This window comes from Salmo trutta, unplaced genomic scaffold (assembly GCF_901001165.1).
Source record: "Salmo trutta unplaced genomic scaffold, fSalTru1.1, whole genome shotgun sequence".
NCBI lineage: Eukaryota > Metazoa > Chordata > Actinopteri > Salmoniformes > Salmonidae > Salmo > Salmo trutta.
In genome coordinates this window covers 279,596-298,074 of record NW_021822709.1, presented here as the reverse complement: position 1 = coordinate 298,074, position 18,479 = coordinate 279,596, and the positions used below count along the sequence as shown (strand labels likewise).

The 18,479-nt window shown below is 46.9% G+C and overlaps 1 pseudogene; it reads right to left on the bottom strand.

Annotated features, from left to right (window-relative positions):
- LOC115183952 (E3 ubiquitin-protein ligase SMURF1-like) overlaps nucleotides 1-18,479 on the bottom strand; it is a 47,328-nt pseudogene that overhangs the window by 25,914 nt on the left and 2,935 nt on the right.

Here is an 18,479-nt window from a genome sequence, read left to right as displayed (position 1 = left end):
GGGTTTATTATGGATCCCCATTAGTTCCTGCCAAGGCAGCAGCTACTCTTCCTGGGGTTTATTATGGATCCCCATTAGTTCCTGCCTTGGCAGGAACTAATCTTCCTGGGGTAAGCTACTCTTCCTCCAGCAGAATTAAGGCAGTTTATAGAATTTTAGATGAGAAACTATGCACCTGAACAAAGATAGCGCAGACGTGTGATTGCCTTTTGAATCATAGTTATACAATTTGAAAAACATTACAATACATTTCACAATATATTCAGTGTGCCCTCAAGCCACTACTCTACTACAACATATCTGTATAGTAGTGCGTATGTTATTGTGTGTGTATGCATGTGTTTGTCTCTCTTCACAGTCCCCACTGTTCCATAAGGTGTATTTTTATCTGTTTTTTTTTATCTGATTCTACTGCTGCATCAGTTACCTGATGTGGAATAGAGTTCCATGTAGTCATGGCTCTATGTAGTACTGTGTGCCTCCCATAGTCTGTTCTGGACTTGGGGACTGTGAAGAGACCTCTGGTGGCATGTCTTGTGGGTTATGGATGGGTGTCTGAGCTGTGTGCCAGTAGTTTAAACAGACCTCTGGTGGCATGTCTTGTGGGGTATGGATGGGTGTCTGAGCTGTGTGCCAGTAGTTTAAACAGACCTCTGGTGGCATGTCTTGTGGGGTATGGATGGGTATCTGAGCTGTGTGCCAGTAGTTTAAACAGACCTCTGGTGGCATGTCTTGTGGGGTATGGATGGCTGTCTGAGCTGTGTGCCAGTAGTTTAAGAAGTTAGAAACTAGGGCCTGTAGGACCTGCCTTGTTGATAGTGTTGTTAAGAAGGTAGAAACTAGGGCCTGTAGGACCTGCCTTGTTGATAGTGTTGTTAACCTGTTTGGGGTAGGGGGCAGTATTGAGAATTTTGGAAAAAATATGTTCCCATTTTTAACTGCCTCCTACACCAACTCAGAAGCTAGAATATGCATATTATTGTTCAGGTTTGGATAGAAAACACTCTGAATTTTCTAAAACTGTTTGAATGGTGTCTGTGAGTATAACAGAACTCCTATGGCAGGCAAAAACCTGACAAGGTTTCAAGCAGGAAGTACCCTGTCTGACAAGGAGTCGTGCGTCTTGCATCTTTTATTGAAAAGTAAGGATCTTAGCTGTAACGTGACAATTCCCAGGGCTCCAATAGGCTCTCAGAGCCCGCGAAAACCCTGAAGGTTTACGAGGGAGCCTCAGGTTGAAACATATTATCGCCTTTTGTAAGTGGATGCTGAGAGGACCTTTGAATGATGCGCGTGCATGAGTCGCTTCTGAGGAGAAATTTTATTCGGCTGTTTAGGCTCAATGCATACTCCCGGTCGGAATATTATCACTAATCTACGAGTTGAATGGCATAAAAATTGGTTTTAAACAGCGGTTGACATGCTTCGAAGTACGGTAATGGAATATTTAGACATTTTTGACAAGCCAACGCGCCATGCGCGGGACCGTGAAAAAGCATTCTAGAACTCACGAACAAAACGTCGCTGTTTGGATATAACGATGGATTATTTGGGACCAAACCAACATTTGTTATTGAAGTAGAAGTCCTGGCAGTGTATTCTGATGAAGAACAAGCAAGGTAAGAACATTTTTCTTATAGGAAATGTGATTTTGATGAAGGCTAATCTTGCCGGGTGTCTAAATAGCTAGCCCTGTAATGCCGGGCTATGTACTTAGATTATTGCAAAATGTGCTTCATCCGAAAAGCTATTTTAAAATCGGACATATCGAGTGCATAGAGGAGTAATGTATCTATAATTCTTAAAATAATTGTTATGCTTTTTGTGAACGTTTATCGTGAGTAATTTAGCAAACTGTTAGTAAATTCCCCGGAAGTTTGCGGTGGTTATGCTTTTTCTGAACGTCACATGCTAATGTAAAAAGCTGGTTTTGATATAAATATGAACTTGATTGAACAGACATGCATGTATTGTATAACACAATGTCCTAGGTGTGTCATCTGATGAAGATCATCAAAGGTTAGTGCTGCATTTAGCTGTGGTTTGGGTTTATGTGACATGATATGCTAGCTTGAAAAATGGGTGTCAGATTTTTTCTGGCTGGGCACTCTACTGACATAATCTAATGTTTTGCTTTCGTTGTAAAGCCTTTTTGAAATCGGACAGTGGGGTTAGATTAACGAGATTCTTGTCTTTAAATAGCTGTGAAATAGTCATATGTTTGAGAAATTGAAGTTATAGTATTTCTAACGATTCAAAAATCGCGGCACTGGAATTCCAGTAGCTGTTACGTAGGTGGGACGAAATCGTCCCACATACCCCAGAGAGGTTAAGAAGGTAGAAACTAGGGCCTGTAGGACCTGCCTTGTTGATAGTGTTGTTAAGAAGGTAGAAACTAGGGCCTGTAGGACCTGCCTTGTTGATAGTGCTGTTGAGAAGGTAGAAACTAGGGCCTGTAGGACCTGCCTTGTTGATAGTGTTGTTAAGAAGGTAAGCAGCGCTTTATTATGGACAGACTTCTCCCCATCTTAGCTACTGTTGTATCAATATGTTTTGACCATGACAGTTTACAATCCAGGGTTACTCCAAGCAGTTTAGTCTCCTCAACTTACTCAATTTCCACATTATTCATTACAAGATTTAGTTGAGGTTTAGGGTTTAGTGAATGATTTGTCCAAATACAATGCTTTTAGCTTTTGAAATATTTGGGACTAACTTATTCCTTGCCACCCATTCTGAAACTAACTGCATCGCTTTGTTAAGTGTTGCAGTCATTTCAGTCGCTGTAGTAGCTGACGTGTATAGTGTTGAGTCATCTGCATACATAGACATACCTGCTTTAGTAATGATTGGAAAAAGTAAGGGGCCTAGACAGCTGCCATGGGGAATTCCTGATTCTACCAGTAAGGGGCCTAGACAGCTGCCTTGGGGAATTCCTGATTCTACCAGTAAGGGGCCTAGACAGCTGCCTTGGGGAATTCCTGATTCTACCAGTAAGGGGCCTAGACAGCTGCCCTGGGGAATTCCTGATTCTACCAGTAAGGGGCCTAGACAGCTGCCCTGGGGAATTCCTGATTCTACCAGTAAGGGGCCTAGACAGCTGCCCTGGGGAATTCCTGATTTAACCTGGATTATGATGTCGGGGCTTCCAACAAAGAACATCCTCTGTGTTCTGTTATACAAGTAACACTTTATCCACAATACAGCAGGGGGTGTAAAGCCATTATAGCAGGGGGTGTAAAGCCATTATAGCAGGGGGTGTAAAGCCATAACACATACGTTTTTCCAGCAGCAGACTATCATCGATAATGTTAAAAGCCGTACTGAAGTCTAACTAAACAGCCCCCACAATCTTTTTATAATCAATTTCTCTCAGCCAATCATCAGTAATTTGTGTAAGTGCTGTGCTTGTTGAATGTCCTTCACTATAAGCGTGCTGAAATTCTGTTTTCAATTTTTTTTACTGTAAAATAGCATTGTATCTGGTCAAACAACTTTTTCCAAACTTTTAACAAAAGGGTTGGTAACAGGCTGATTGGTTGGCTATTTGAGCCGTTGTTGTCAGACCCCGGTGGCTTGCCATTGTTGATAGACAACAATGTTTTGTCCTGTTTAAAAAAAATCATTAAAGTAATTGGCAATATCAGTGGGTTTTGTGATGAATGAGCCATCTGATTCAATGAATGATGGAGCTGAGTTTGCCTTTTTGCCTAAAATTTCATTTAAGGTGCTCCAAAGCTTTTTACTATCATTCTTAATCTAATTTATCTTTGTTTCATGGTATAGTTTCTTCTTCTTTTAATTCAGTTTAGTCACATGATTTCTCAATTTACAGTACGTTTGCCAATCGGTTGTGCAGCCAGACTTATTTGTCGTTCCTTTATCCTCATCCCTCTCAACCATACAATGTTTTATTTCCTCATCAATCCACAGGGATTTAACCATTTTTACAGTCATTTTCATAATGGGTGCAGTCTAGCTGTATGGAGAAGGTAATGCTCTGTTTCAGCTGTTATGGTCAGTCTAGCTGTATGGAGGAGAAGGTACTGCTCTGTTTCAGCTGTTATGGTCAGTCTAGCTGTATGGAGAAGGTACTGCTCTGTTTCAGCTGTTATGGTCAGTCTAGCTGTATGGAGGAGAAGGTACTGCTCTGTTTCAGCTGTTATGGTCAGTCTAGCTGTATGGAGAAGGTACTGCTCTGTTTCAGCTGTTATGGTCAGTCTAGCTGTATGGAGAAGGTACTGCTCTGTTTCAGCTGTTATGGTCAGTCTAGCTGTATGGAGGAGAAGGTACTGCTCTGTTTCAGCTGTTATGGTCAGTCTAGCTGTATGGAGAAGGTACTGCTCTGTTTCAGCTGTTATGGTCAGTCTAGCTGTATGGAGGAGAAGGTACTGCTCTGTTTCAGCTGTTATGGTCAGTCTAGCTGTATGGAGAAGGTACTGCTCTGTTCAGCTGTTATGGTCAGTCTAGCTGTATGGAGAAGGTACTGCTCTGTTTCAGCTGTTATGGCCAGTCTAGCTGTATGGAGAAGGCACTGCTCTGTTTCAGCTGTTATGGGCAGTCTAGCTGTATGGAGGAAGGTATTGCTCTGTTTCAGCTGTTATGGTCAGTCTAGCTGTGTGGAGGAGAAGGTACTGCTCTGTTCAGCTGTTATGGTCAGTCTAGCTGTATGGAGAGAAGGTACTGCTCTGTTTCAGCTGTTATGGTCAGTCTAGATGTATGGAGAAGGTACTGCTCTGTTTCAGCTGTTATGGTCAGTCTAGCTGTATGGAGAAGGTACTGCTCTGTTTCAGCTGTTATGGTCAGTCTAGCTGTATGGAGAAGGTACTGCTCTGTTTCAGCTGTTATGGTCAGTCTAGCTGTATGGAGAAGGTATGCTCTGTTTTCCAGCTGTTATGGTCAGTCTAGCTTCTGCTCTGTTTCAGCTGTTATGGTCAGTCTAGCTGTACGGAGGAGGTCCTGCCTCTGTTCAGCTGTTATGGTCAGTCTAGCTGTATGGAGGAGGTACTGCTCTGTTTCAGCTGTTATGGTCAGTCCTAGCTGTATGGAGGAGAAGGTACTGCTCTGTTTCAGCTGTTATGGTCAGTCTAGCTGTATGGAGGAGAAAGGTACTGCTCTGTTTCAGCTGTTATGGTCAGTCTAGCTGTATGGAGAAGGTACTGCTCTGTTTCAGCTGTATGGAGAAGGTTTCTCATTATCATGTGTCCATGTTCAGTATCTGTCACTTTGTAAATGTTTGAATCCTTCTTGACTGTAAGGTGATTTGTGGATTCAAATTAAGTGTGTGTCTTACAGCCCGTGTGTGTGTGTGTGTGTGTGTGTGTGTGTGTGTGTGTGTGGTGTTACAGCCCGTGTGTAATGTGTGTGTGTGTGTCTTATAGCCCTGTGGTGTGTGTGTGTGTGTGTGTGTGTGTGTCCTTACAGCCCGTGTGTGTGTGTGTGTGTGTGTCTTACAGCCCGTGTGTGTGTGTGTGTCTTACAGCCCGTGTGTGTGTGTGTGTGTGTGTGTGTGTGTGTGTGTGTGTGTGTGTTACAGCCCGTGTGTATGTGTGTGTGTGTGTCTTATAGCCCGTGTGTGTGTGTGTGTGTGTGTGTGTGTGTGTGTGTGTGTGTGTGTGTCTTACAGCCCGTGTGTGTGTGTGTGTGTCTTACAGCCCATGTGTGTGTGTGTGTGTGTGTGTCTTACAGCCCGTGTGTGTGTGTGTGTGTATCAGTGTGTGTGTATCAGTGTGTGTGTGTGTGTGTGTATCAGTGTGTGTGTGTGTGTGTGTGTGTGTCTTACAGCCCGTGTGTGTGTGTGTGTGTGTATCAGTGTGTGTGTATCAGTGTGTGTGTGTGTGTATCAGTGTGTGTGTGTGTGTGTGTGTGTGTGTCTTATAGCCCGTGTGTGTGTGTGTGTGTGTGTGTGTGTGTGTGTGTGTGTCTTACAGCCCGTGTGTGTGTGTGTGTGTGTGTATCAGTGTGTGTGTATCAGTGTGTATCAGTGTGTGTGTGTGTGTGTGTGTGTGTGTGGGTGTGTGTGTGTGTGTGTCTTACAGCCTGTGTCCTTCAGTCTGCTGATGGTGTTGGCCAACAGTCGTATGCAGCCCAGGAACCCGGCTCCCTGCCTCTTGTGGATCTTCTTATGGTTCCACACACTGATGGTGATGGAGTCTGTCTTCCCTATGTACCTACACACACACACACCCCACACACACCCCACATGTCAGGATTAGAGGTCGACCGATTAAATCGGCATGACCGATTAATTTAGGGCCGATTTCAAGTTTTCATAACAATCAGTAATCGGCTTTTTTGGACGCCGATTACATTCCACTCCACGAGGAGACTGCGTGGCAGGCTGACTATCTGTTGCGCGAGGGCAGCAAGGAGCCAAGGTAAGTTACTAGCTAGCATTAAACTTATCTTATAAAAACAAATCAATCTTAACATAATCACTAGTTAACTACACATGGTTGATGAATATTACTAGTTTAACTAGCTTGTCCTGCGTTGCATATAATCGATGCGGTGCCTGTTAATTTATCATCGAATGAATCACACTTCAACTTCGCCAAACGGGTGATGATTTAACTTCTTAGTGACAGGGGGCAGTATTCGGAAATTCAGATGAATGACGTGCCCAAATTAAACTGCCTACTTCTCGGCCCAGAAACTAGAATATGCATATTATTAGTAGATTTGGATAGAAAACACTCTGAAGTTTCTAAAACTGTTTAAATGGTGTCTGTGAGTATAACAGAACTCATATGGCAGGCAAAAACCTGAGAAAAAACCCAACCAGGAAGTGGGTTGTAGTTTTTCAACTGATTGCCTTTCCAAACTACAGTGTCTGTGATGTCACTTCCTAAGGCTTCCACTCGATGTCAACAGTCTTTAGAACCTTGTTTCATGCTTCTACTGTTACTGGGGAGAGAATAAGAGCTGACTCAAGCCGGAGACCTATGAGTTGTTTACTGCGCAGTCACACGGGTGCGCCGTTCCTTCTTTACGCTATTGTCCGGTTGGAATATTATCGAAGATTTATGTTAACCTGTTATGGCTAGGGGGCAGTATTTTCACAGCCGGATAAAAAACGTACCCGATTTAATCTGATTATTACTCCTGCCCATAGAAAACACATAGAAAACACTCCAAAGTTTCTAAAACTGTTTGAATGGTGTCTGTAAGTATAACAGAACTCATTTGGCAGGCCAAAACCTGAGAAGATTCTGTACAGGAAGTACCCTCTCTGACCATTTCTTGCCCTTCTTGATTATCTCTATCCAATACAGGGGATCTCTGCTGTTACGTGACACTTCCTACGGCTCCCATAGGCTCTCAGAAGGCGGCAAAAAGCTGAATCGTGGCTTTTTTGGATGGTGGTCTATCAGAGGACAATAAGACTCAGGCTCGTGCACGAGGGGATCCCATGCTTTTATTTTCTCTCTCTTTGTACGTACACACGCTTTCCCGGTCAGAATATTATCGCTTTTTTACGAGAAAAATTGCATAAAAATTGATTTTAAACAGCGGTTGACATGCTTCGAAGTACGGTAATGGAATATTTAGAAATCTTTTGTCACGAAATGTGCCATGCTCGTGACCCTTATTTACACTTCGGATAGTGTCTTGAAGGCACGAACAAAACGCCGCTATTTGGATATAACAATGGATTATTTTGAACCAAACCAACATTTGTTATTGAAGTAGCAGTCCTGGGAGTGCATTCTGACGAAGAACACCAAATGTAATCAAACTTTTCTAATAGTAAATCGGAGTTTGGTCAGGGCTAAACTTGGTGGGTGTCTAAATAGCTAGCCGTGATGGCTGGGCTATCTACTCAGAAGATTGCAAAATGTGCTTTCACCGAAAAGCTATTTTAAAAATCGGACATATCGAGTGCATAGAGGAGTTCTGTATCTATAATTCTTAAAATAATTGTTATGTTTTTTGTGAACGTTTATCGTGAGTAATTTAGTAAATTCACCGGAAGTTTGCGGGGGGTATGCTAGTTCTGAACGTCACATGCTAATGTAAAAAGCTGGTTTTTGATATAAATATGAACTTGATTGAACAAAACATGCATGCATTGTATAACTTCTTGGGGCTATGCGGGACGCTTGCGTCCCACCCACTCACCAGCCAGTTGAATCCTGTGGCGCGATTTTCAAATCCCTTAGAAATCCAAAAACTTCAATTTTTCAAACATATGACTATTTTACAGCTATTTAAAGACAAGACTCTCGTTAATCTAACCACACTGTCCGATTTCAAAAAGGCTTTACAACGAAAGCAAAACATTAGATTATGTCAGCAGAGTACCCAGCCAGAAATAATCAGACACCCAATCTGACACAGTGGTTGCATTAAGGAGAAGTGTAATTATAATTCTTTCAATAACTGTTGTAAATTTGAAATCTTGAAATCGGCCCTAAATTAAATCGGCCATTCCGATTAATCGGTCGACCTCTACACAATACCACAAATCATTTTTCCAATCTGGGAGGAAAACTCAATAAAGTTTCAGTTTCAGGGTGTTTCAGAGTGTTTCAGGGTGTTTCAGGGTGTTTCAGTGGGTTTCAGGGTGTTTCAGTGGGTTTCAGAGTGTTTCAGGGTGTTTCAGTGGGTTTCAGTGGGTTTCAGAGTGTTTCAGGGTGTTTCAGGGTGTTTCAGAGTGTTTCGGGGTGTTTCAGAGTGTTTCAGAGTGTTTCAGTGGGTTTCAGTGGGTTTCAGGGTGTTTCAGTGGGTTTCAGTGGGTTTCAGTGGGTTTCAGTGGGTTTCAGGGTGTTTCAGTGGGTTTCAGAGGGTTTCAGGGTGTTTCAGGGTGTTTCAGGGTGTTTCAGGGTGTTTCAGCGGGTTTCAGCGGGTTTCAGGGTGTTTCAGGGGGTTTCAGGGGGTTTCAGGGTGTTTCAGGGTGTTTCAGAGTGTTTCAGAGTGTTTCAGAGGGTTTCAGGGTGTTTCAGTGGGTTTCAGTGGGTTTCAGTGGGTTTCAGGGTATTTCAGAGGGTTTCAGGGTGTTTCAGAGGGTTTCAGAGGGTTTCAGGGTGTTTCAGTGGGTTTCAGGGTGTTTCAGGATGTTTCAGTGTGTTTCAGTGTGTTTACTCACAGGTCATAGTGTTGGTTCCATTTGGGGTCTAGAGTGCTCTTCACTGTGTCTGTAGAATGACACTGGCCTGATCCGTCCACCACTACCTTCGCAAATGGGTCCGGCAACCCTACACACACACACACACACACACACACACACACCACACACACAATAAAGTCGAACGTGAAGGAGAGATGAAGACAGAGAGAGGAGGGATCAGAGATACTAACAGAAGGAGAGATGAAGACAGAGAGAGGAGGGATCAGAGATACTAACAGAAGGAGAGATGAAGACAGAGAGAGAGGAGGGATCAGAGATACTAACAGAAGGAGAGATGAAGACAGAGAGAGGAGGGATCAGAGATACTAACAGAAGGAGAGATGAAGACAGAGAGAGAGGAGGGATCAGAGATACTAACAGAAGGAGAGATGAAGACAGAGAGAGAGGAGGGATCAGAGATACTAACAGAAGGAGAGATGAAGACAGAGAGAGAGGAGGGATCAGAGATACTAACAGAAGGAGAGATGAAGACAGAGAGAGAGGAGGGATCAGAGATACTAACAGAAGGAGCGATGAAGACAGAGAGAGAGGAGGGATCAGAGATACTAACAGAAGGAGAGATGAAGACAGAGAGAGGAGGGATCAGAGATACTAACAGAAGGAGAGATGAAGACAGAGAGAGAGGAGGGATCAGAGATACTAACAGAAGGAGAGATGAAGACAGAGAGAGAGGAGGGATCAGAGATACTAACAGAAGGAGAGATGAAGACAGAGAGAGGAGTGATCAGAGATACTTACGGAAGAAGTCTTTCTTTGCAAGGTTCTTGGCACATAAGACTAAAAACACAGAACAGACAACTGTCAGTCAACCAAAGGGATGTCCCAGCAGACAGCCTGACAGCCAATCAGATCAGTGATTAGGCATTTGTAAGCCAATCAACGGATGTCTCTTCACCTCCCCACAGCTGCTCTCTCTCTTCACCTCCCTCGCTTCCTCTCCCACAACTTCCCTCTTCATCTCTCCCTCTCTCTCTCCTCCTCCTCCTCCTCCTCACAGCTTCTCTCCCTCTCTCTCTCCTCCTCCTCCTCCTCCCCACAGCTTCTCTCCCTCTCTCTCCTTCCCCTTTTCTCCCCACAGCTTGTCTCAGCATCTATCCTGTGTACGTGTGTGTAGTGTATTTCAGTGTGTGTCTGTGGTGACCTGGGCTCATTGAGAGTATTAAATGGTCTCTTGCTCTCTGGACAAGTGATCCTTACAACATTGTGTATTGATTCCTTGTGTTATTATTGTTCTCTCTCTGCATTGTTGGTAAAGGGCCCTTAAGTAAAGTGTTTCACTGTTATGCTTCGTAAACAACAGGTGGAGGCTGTGACAAATAAAACGTTTTATTTTAACACACACAGCTGGAACAATGGCTGTTACTGTAGTAGTTAACGGTGGCTATGCAGACTGGCTGGTGCTCTATTCAGACTGGCTGGGCCTCTATTCAGACTGGCTGGGCCTCTATTCAGACTGGCTGGTTCTCTATTCATGTAGTAGTTAACGGCAGCCATGCAGACTGCCTGGGCCTCTATTCAGACTGGCTGGGCCTCTATTCAGACTGGCTGGTTCTCTATTCATGTAGTAGTTAACGGCAGCCATGCAGACTGGCTGGGCCTCTATTCAGACTGGCTGGTTCTCTATTCAGACTGGCTGGGCCTCTATTCAGACTGGCTGGGTCTCTATTCAGACTGGCTGGGCCTCTATTCAGACTGGCTGGTTCTCTATTCAGACTGGCTGGTGCTCTATTCAGACTGGCGGGCCTCTATTCAGACTGGCTGGTTCTCTATTCAGACTGGCTGGGCCTCTATTCAGACTGGCTGGTGCTCTATTCAGACTGGCTGGGCCTCTATTCAGACTGGCTGGTTCTCTATTCAGACTGGCTGGTGCTCTATTCAGACTGGCTGGTGCTCTATTCAGACTGGCTGGGCCTCTATTCAGACTGGCTGGGCCTCTATTCAGACTGGCTACTCCTCTATTCATGTAGTAGTTAACGGCAGACTGGCTGGGCCTCTATTAAGACTGGCTGGTTCTCTATTCAGACTGGCTGGGCCTCTATTCATGTAGTAGTAACGGCAGACTGGCTGGGTCTCTATTCAGACTGGCTGGGCCTCTATTCAGACTGGCTGGGCCTCTATTCAGACTGTCTGGTTCTCTATTCAGACTGGCTGGTGCTCTATTCAGACTGGCTGGGCCTCTATTCAGACTGGCTGGGCCTCTATTCAGACTGACTGGGCCTCTATTCAGACTGACTGGGCCTCTATTCAGACTGGCTGGGACTCTATTCATGTAGTAGTTAACGGTGGCTATGCAGACTGGCTGGGCCTCTATTCAGACTGGCTGGTTCTCTATTCAGACTGGCTGGGCCTCTATTCAGACTGGCTGGGCCTCTATTCAGACTGGCTGGGCCTCTATTCAGACTGGCTGGGACTCTATTCATGTAGTAGTTAACGGTGGCTATGCAGACTGGCTGGGACTCTATTCATGTAGTAGTTAACGGTAGCCATGCAGACTGGCTGGGCCTCTATTCAGACTGGCCAGGCCTCTATTCATGTAGTAGTTAACGGAAGCCATCCAGACTGGCTGGGCCTCTATTTATGTAGTAGTTAACGGTAGCCATGCAGACTGGCTGGGTCCCTATTTATGTAGTAGACTGGCTGGGCCTCTATTCATGTAGTAGTTAACGGCAGCCATGCAGACTGGCTGGGCCTCTATTCATGTAGTAGACTGGCTGGGCCTCTATTCATGTAGTAGTTAACGGTAGCCATGCAGACTGGCTGGGTCTCTATTCAGACTGGCTGGGCCTCTATTCATGTAGTAGTTAACGGCAGCCATGCAGACTGGCTGGGCCTCTATTCATGTAGTAGTTAACGGCAGCCATGCGGACTGGCTGGGCCTCTATTCATGTAGTAGACTGGCTGGGCCTCTATTCATGTAGTAGTTAACGGTAGCCATGCAGACTGGCTGGGTCTCTATTCAGACTGGCTGGGCATCTATTCATGTAGTAGTTAACGGCAGCCATGCAGACTGGCTGGGTCTCTATTCAGACTGGCTGGTCCTCTATTCATGTAGTAGTTAACGGCAGCCATGCAGACTGGCTGGGCCTCTATTCATGTAGTAGTTAACGGCAGCCATGAAGACTGGCTGGGCCTCTATTCATGTAGTAGTTAACGGCAGCCATGCAGACTGGCTGGGCCCCTATTCATGTAGTAGTTAACGGCAGCCATGCAGACTGGCTGGGCCTCTATTCATGTAGTAGTTAACGGCAGACTGGCCGGGCCTCTATCAGACTGGCTGGTTCTCTATTCAGACTGTCTGGGCCTCTATTCATGTAGTAGTTAACGGCAGACTGGCTGGTACTCTATTCAGACTGGCTGGGCCTCTATTCAGACTGGCTGGGCCTCTATTCAGACTGGCTGGTTCTCTATTCAGACTGGCTGGTTCTCTATTCAGACTGGCTGGTGCTCTATTCAGACTGGCTGGTGCTCTATTCAGACTGGCTGGGTCTCTATTCAGACTGGCTGGTGCTCTATTCAGACTGGCTGGGGCTCTATTCAGACTGGCTGAGGATCTATTCAGACTGGCTGGGCCTCTATTCAGACTGGCTGGTTCTCTATTCAGACTGGCTGGTGCTCTATTCAGACTGGCTGGACCTCTATTCAGACTGGCTGGGCCTCTATTCAGACTAGCTGGGCCTCTATTCATGTAGTAGTTAACGGCAGACTGGCTGGGCCTCTATTCAGACTGGCTGGTACTATATTCAGACTGGCTGGGCCTCTATTCAGACTGGCTGGTCCTCTATTCAGACTGGCTGGGCCTCTATTCAGACTGGCTGGGACTCTATTCAGACTGGCTGGGACTCTATTCATGCAGTAGTTAACAGTGGCTATGCAGACTGGCTGGGCCTCTATTCAGACTGGCTGGTTCTCTATTCAGACTGTCTGGGCCATTATTCAGACTGGCTGGTCCTCTATTCAGACTGGCTGGGCCTCTATTCAGACTGGCTGGGCCTCCATTCATGTAGTAGTTAACGGTGGCTATGCAGACTGGCTGGGTCTCTATTCAGACTGGCTGGGCCTCTATTCATGTAGTAGTTAACGGTAGCCATGCAGACTGGCTGGGCCTCTATTCATGTAGTAGTTAACGGTAGCCATGCAGACTGGCTGGGTCTCTATTCATGTAGTAGACTGGCTGGGCCTCTATTCATGTAGTAGTTAACGGTAGCCATGCAGACTGGCTGGGCCTCTATTCATCTAGTAGTTAACGGCAGCCATGCAGACTGGCTGGGTCTCTATTCATGTAGTAGTTAACGGCAGCCATGCAGACTGGCTGGGTCTCTATTCAGACTGGCCAGGCCTCTATTCATGTAGTAGTTAACGGCAGACTGGCCGGGCCTCTATTCAGACTGGCTGGTTCTCTATTCAGCCTGTCTGGGCCTCTATTCATGTAGTAGTTAACGGCAGACTGGCTGGTACTCTATTCAGACTGGCTGGGCCTCTATTCAGACTGGCTGGGCCCTCTATTCAGACTGGCTGGTTCTCTATTCAGACTGGCTGGTTCTCTATTCAGACTGGCTGGTTCTCTATTCAGACTGGCTGGTGCTCTATTCAGACTGGCTGGTGCTCTATTCAGACTGGCTGGGTCTCTATTCAGACTGGCTGGTGCTCTATTCAGACTGGCTGGGGCTCTATTCAGACTGGCTGGGGCTCTATTCAGACTGGCTGGGCCTCTATTCAGACTGGCTGGTTCTCTATTCAGACTGGCTGGTGCTCTATTCAGACTGGCTGGACCTCTATTCAGACTGGCTGGGCCTCTATTCAGACTAGCTGGGTCTCTATTCATGTAGTAGTTAACGGCAGACTGGCTGGGCCTCTATTCAGACTGGCTGGTACTCTATTCAGACTGGCTGGGCCTCTATTCAGACTGGCTGGTCCTCTATTCAGACTGGCTGGGCCTCTATTCAGACTGGCTGGACTCTATTCAGACTGGCTGGGACTCTATTCATGCAGTAGTTAACAGTGGCTATGCAGACTGGCTGGGCCTCTATTCAGACTGGCTGGTTCTCTATTCAGACTGTCTGGGCCTCTATTCAGACTGGCTGGGCCTCTATTCAGACTGGCTGGGCCTCTATTCAGACTGGCTGGGCCTCTATTCATGTAGTAGTTAACGGAAGCCATCCAGACTGGCTGGGTCTCTATTCAGACTGGCTGGGCCTCTATTCATGTAGTAGTTAACGGTAGCCATGCAGACTGGCTGGGCCTCTATTCATGTAGTAGTTAACGGTAGCCATGCAGACTGGCTGGGTCTCTATTCATGTAGTAGACTGGCTGGGCCTCTATTCATGTAGTAGTTAACGGTAGCCATGCAGACTGGCTGGGCCTCTATTCATCTAGTAGTTAACGGCAGCCATGCAGACTGGCTGGGTCTCTATTCATGTAGTAGTTAACGGCAGCCATGCAGACTGGCTGGGTCTCTATTCAGACTGGCCAGGCCTCTATTCATGTAGTAGTTAACGGTAGCCATGCAGACTGGCTGGGCCTCTATTCATGTAGTAGTTAACGGTAGCCATGCAGACTGGCTGGGTCCCTATTCATGTAGTAGACTGGCTGGGCCTCTATTCATGTAGTAGTTAACGGTAGCCATGCAGACTGGCTGGGCCTCTATCATCTAGTAGTTAACGGCAGCCATGCAGACTGGCTGGGCCTCTATTCATGTAGTAGTTAACGGTAGCCATGCAGACTGGCTGGGTCTCTATTCATGTAGTAGACTGGCTGGGCCTCTATTCATGTAGTAGTTAATGGTAGCCATGCAGACTGGCTGGGTCTCTATTCAGACTGGCTGGGCATCTATTCATGTAGTAGTTAACGGCAGCCATGAAGACTGGCTGGGCCTCTATTCATGTAGTAGTTAACAGCAGCCATGCAGACTGGCTGGGTCTCTATTCAGACTGGCTGGACCTCTATTCATGTAGTAGTTAACGGCAGCCATGCAGACTGGCTGGGCCTCTATTCATGTCGTAGTTAACGGCAGCCATGCGGACTGGCTGGGCCTCTATTCGTGTAGTAGTTACACAGCAGCCATGCAGACTGGCTGGGCTTCTATTTATGTAGTAGTTAACGGCAGCCATGAAGTCTGGCTGGGCCTCTATTCATGTAGTAGTTAACGGCAGCCATGCAGACTGGCTGGGGCTCTATTCAGACTGGCTGTGTCTCTATTCATGTAGTAGTTAACAGCAGCCATGCAGACTGGCTGGGCTTATATTTATGTAGTAGTTAACGGCAGCCATGCAGACTGGCTGGGCCTCTATTCATGTAGTAGTTAACGGCCAGCCATGCAGACTGGCTGGGTCTCTATTCAGACTGGCTGGACCTCTATTCATGTAGTAGTTAACGGCAGCCATGCAGACTGGCTGGGCCTCTATTCATGTCGTAGTTAACGGCAGCCATGCGGACTGGCTGGGCCTCTATTCGTGTAGTAGTTAACAGCAGCCATGCAGACTGGCTGGGCTTCTATTTATGTAGTAGTTAACGGCAGCCATGAAGTCTGGCTGGGCCTCTATTCATGTAGTAGTTAACGGCAGCCATGCAGACTGGCTGGGTCTCTATTCAGACTGGCTGGTCCTCTATTCATGTAGTAGTTAACGGCAGCCATGCAGACTGGCTGGGGCTCTATTCAGACTGGCTGTGTCTCTATTCATGTAGTAGTTAACAGCAGCCATGCAGACTGGCTGGGCTTATATTTATGTAGTAGTTAACGGCAGCCATGCAGACTGGCTGGGTCTCTATTCAGACTGGCTGGGCCTCTATTCATGTAGTAGTTAACAGCAGCCATGCAGACTGGCTGGGCCTCTATTCATGTAGTAGTTAACGGCAGCCATGCAGACTGGCTGGGCCTCTATTCATGTAGTAGTTACCGGTAGCCATGCAGACTGGCTGGGCTTCTATTCAGTCTGGCTGGGTCTCTATTCATGTAGTAGTTAACGGCAGCCATGCAGACTGGCTGGGCCTCTATTCAGACTGGCTGGGCCTCTATTCATGTAGTAGTTAACAGCAGCCATGCAGACTGGCTGGGCCTCTATTCATGTAGTAGTTAACGGCAGCCATGCAGACTGGCTGGGCCTCTATTCATGTAGTAGTTAACGGTAGCTATGCAGACTGGCTGGGCCTCTATTCATGTAGTAGTTAACGGCAGCCATGCAGACTGGCTGGGTCTCTATTCATGTAGTAGTTAACGGCAGACTGGCTGGGCCTCTATTAAGACTGGCTGGTTCTCTTTTCAGACTGGCTGGGCCTCTATTCATGTAGTAGTTAACGGCAGACTGGCTGGGTCTCTATTCAGACTGTCTGGTTCTCTATTCAGACTGGCTGGTGCTCTATTCAGACTGGCTGGGCCTCTATTCAAATTGGCTGGGCCTCTATTCAGACTGGCTGGGCCTCTATTCAGACTGGCTGGGACTCTATTCATGTAGTAGTTAACGGTGGCTATGCAGACTGGCTGGGACTCTATTCATGTAGTAGTTAACGGTAGCCATGCAGACTGGCTGGGCCTCTATTCAGACTGGCCAGGCCTCTATTCATGTAGTAGTTAACGGAAGCCATCCAGACTGGCTGGGCCTCTATTTATGTAGTAGTTAACGGTAGCCATGCAGACTGGCTGGGTCCCTATTCATGTAGTAGACTGGCTGGGCCTCTATTCATGTAGTAGTTAACGGCAGCCATGCAGACTGGCTGGGCCTCTATTCATGTAGTAGACTGGCTGGGCCTCTATTCATGTAGTAGTTAACGGTAGCCATGCAGACTGGCTGGGTCTCTATTCAGACTGGCTGGGCCTCTATTCATGTAGTAGTTAACGGCAGCCATGCAGACTGGCTGGGCCTCTATTCATGTAGTAGTTAACGGCAGCCATGCGGACTGGCTGGGCCTCTATTCATGTAGTAGACTGGCTGGGCCTCTATTCATGTAGTAGACTGGCTGGGCCTCTATTCATGTAGTAGTTAACGGTAGCCATGCAGACTGGCTGGGTCTCTATTCAGACTGGCTGGGCATCTATTCATGTAGTAGTTAACGGCAGCCATGCAGACTGGCTGGGTCTCTATTCAGACTGGCTGGTCCTCTATTCATGTAGTAGTTAACGGCAGCCATGCAGACTGGCTGGGCCTCTATTCATGTAGTAGTTAACGGCAGCCATGAAGACTGGCTGGGCCTCTATTCATGTAGTAGTTAACGGCAGCCATGCAGACTGGCTGGGCCCCTATTCATGTAGTAGTTAACGGCAGCCATGCAGACTGGCTGGGCCTCTATTCATGTAGTAGTTAACGGCAGACTGGCTGGGGCTCTATTCAGACTGGCTGGTTCTCTATTCAGACTGGCTGGGCCTCTATTCAGACTGGCTGGGCCTCTATTCAGACTGGCTGGTTCTCTATTCAGACTGGCTGGTTCTCTATTCAGACTGGCTGGTGCTCTATTCAGACTGGCTGGTGCTCTATTCAGACTGGCTGGGGCTCTATTCAGACTGGCTGGTGCTCTATTCAGACTGGCTGGGGCTCTATTCAGACTGGCTGGGCCTCTATTCAGACTGGCTGGTTCTCTATTCAGACTGGCTGGTGCTCTATTCAGACTGGCTGGACCTCTATTCAGACTGGCTGGGCCTCTATTCAGACTAGCTGGGCCTCTATTCATGCAGTTAACGGCAGACTGGCTGGGCCTCTATTCAGACTGGCTGGTACTCTATTCAGACTGGCTGGGCCTCTATTCAGACTGGCTGGTCCTCTATTCAGACTGGCTGGGCCTCTATTCAGACTGGCTGGGACTCTATTCAGACTGGCTGGGACTCTATTCATGCAGTAGTTAACAGTGGCTATGCAGACTGGCTGGGCCTCTATTCAGACTGGCTGGTTCTCTATTCAGACTGTCTGGGCCTCTATTCAGACTGGCTGGGCCTCTATTCAGACTGGCTGGGCCTCTATTCATGTAGTAGTTAACGGTGGCTATGCAGACTGGCTGGGCCTCTATTCAGACTGGCTGGGCCTCTATTCATGTAGTAGTTAACGGTAGCCATGCAGACTGGCTGGGCCTCTATTCATGTAGTAGTTAACGGTAGCCATGCAGACTGGCTGGGTCTCTATTCATGTAGTAGACTGGCTGGGCCTCTATTCATGTAGTAGTTAACGGTAGCCATGCAGACTGGCTGGGCCTCTATTCATCTAGTAGTTAACGGCAGCCATGCAGACTGGCTGGGTCTCTATTCATGTAGTAGTTAACGGCAGCCATGCAGACTGGCTGGGTCTCTATTCAGACTGGCCAGGCCTCTATTCATGTAGTAGACTGGCTGGGCCTCTATTCATGTAGTAGTTAACGGCAGCCATGCAGA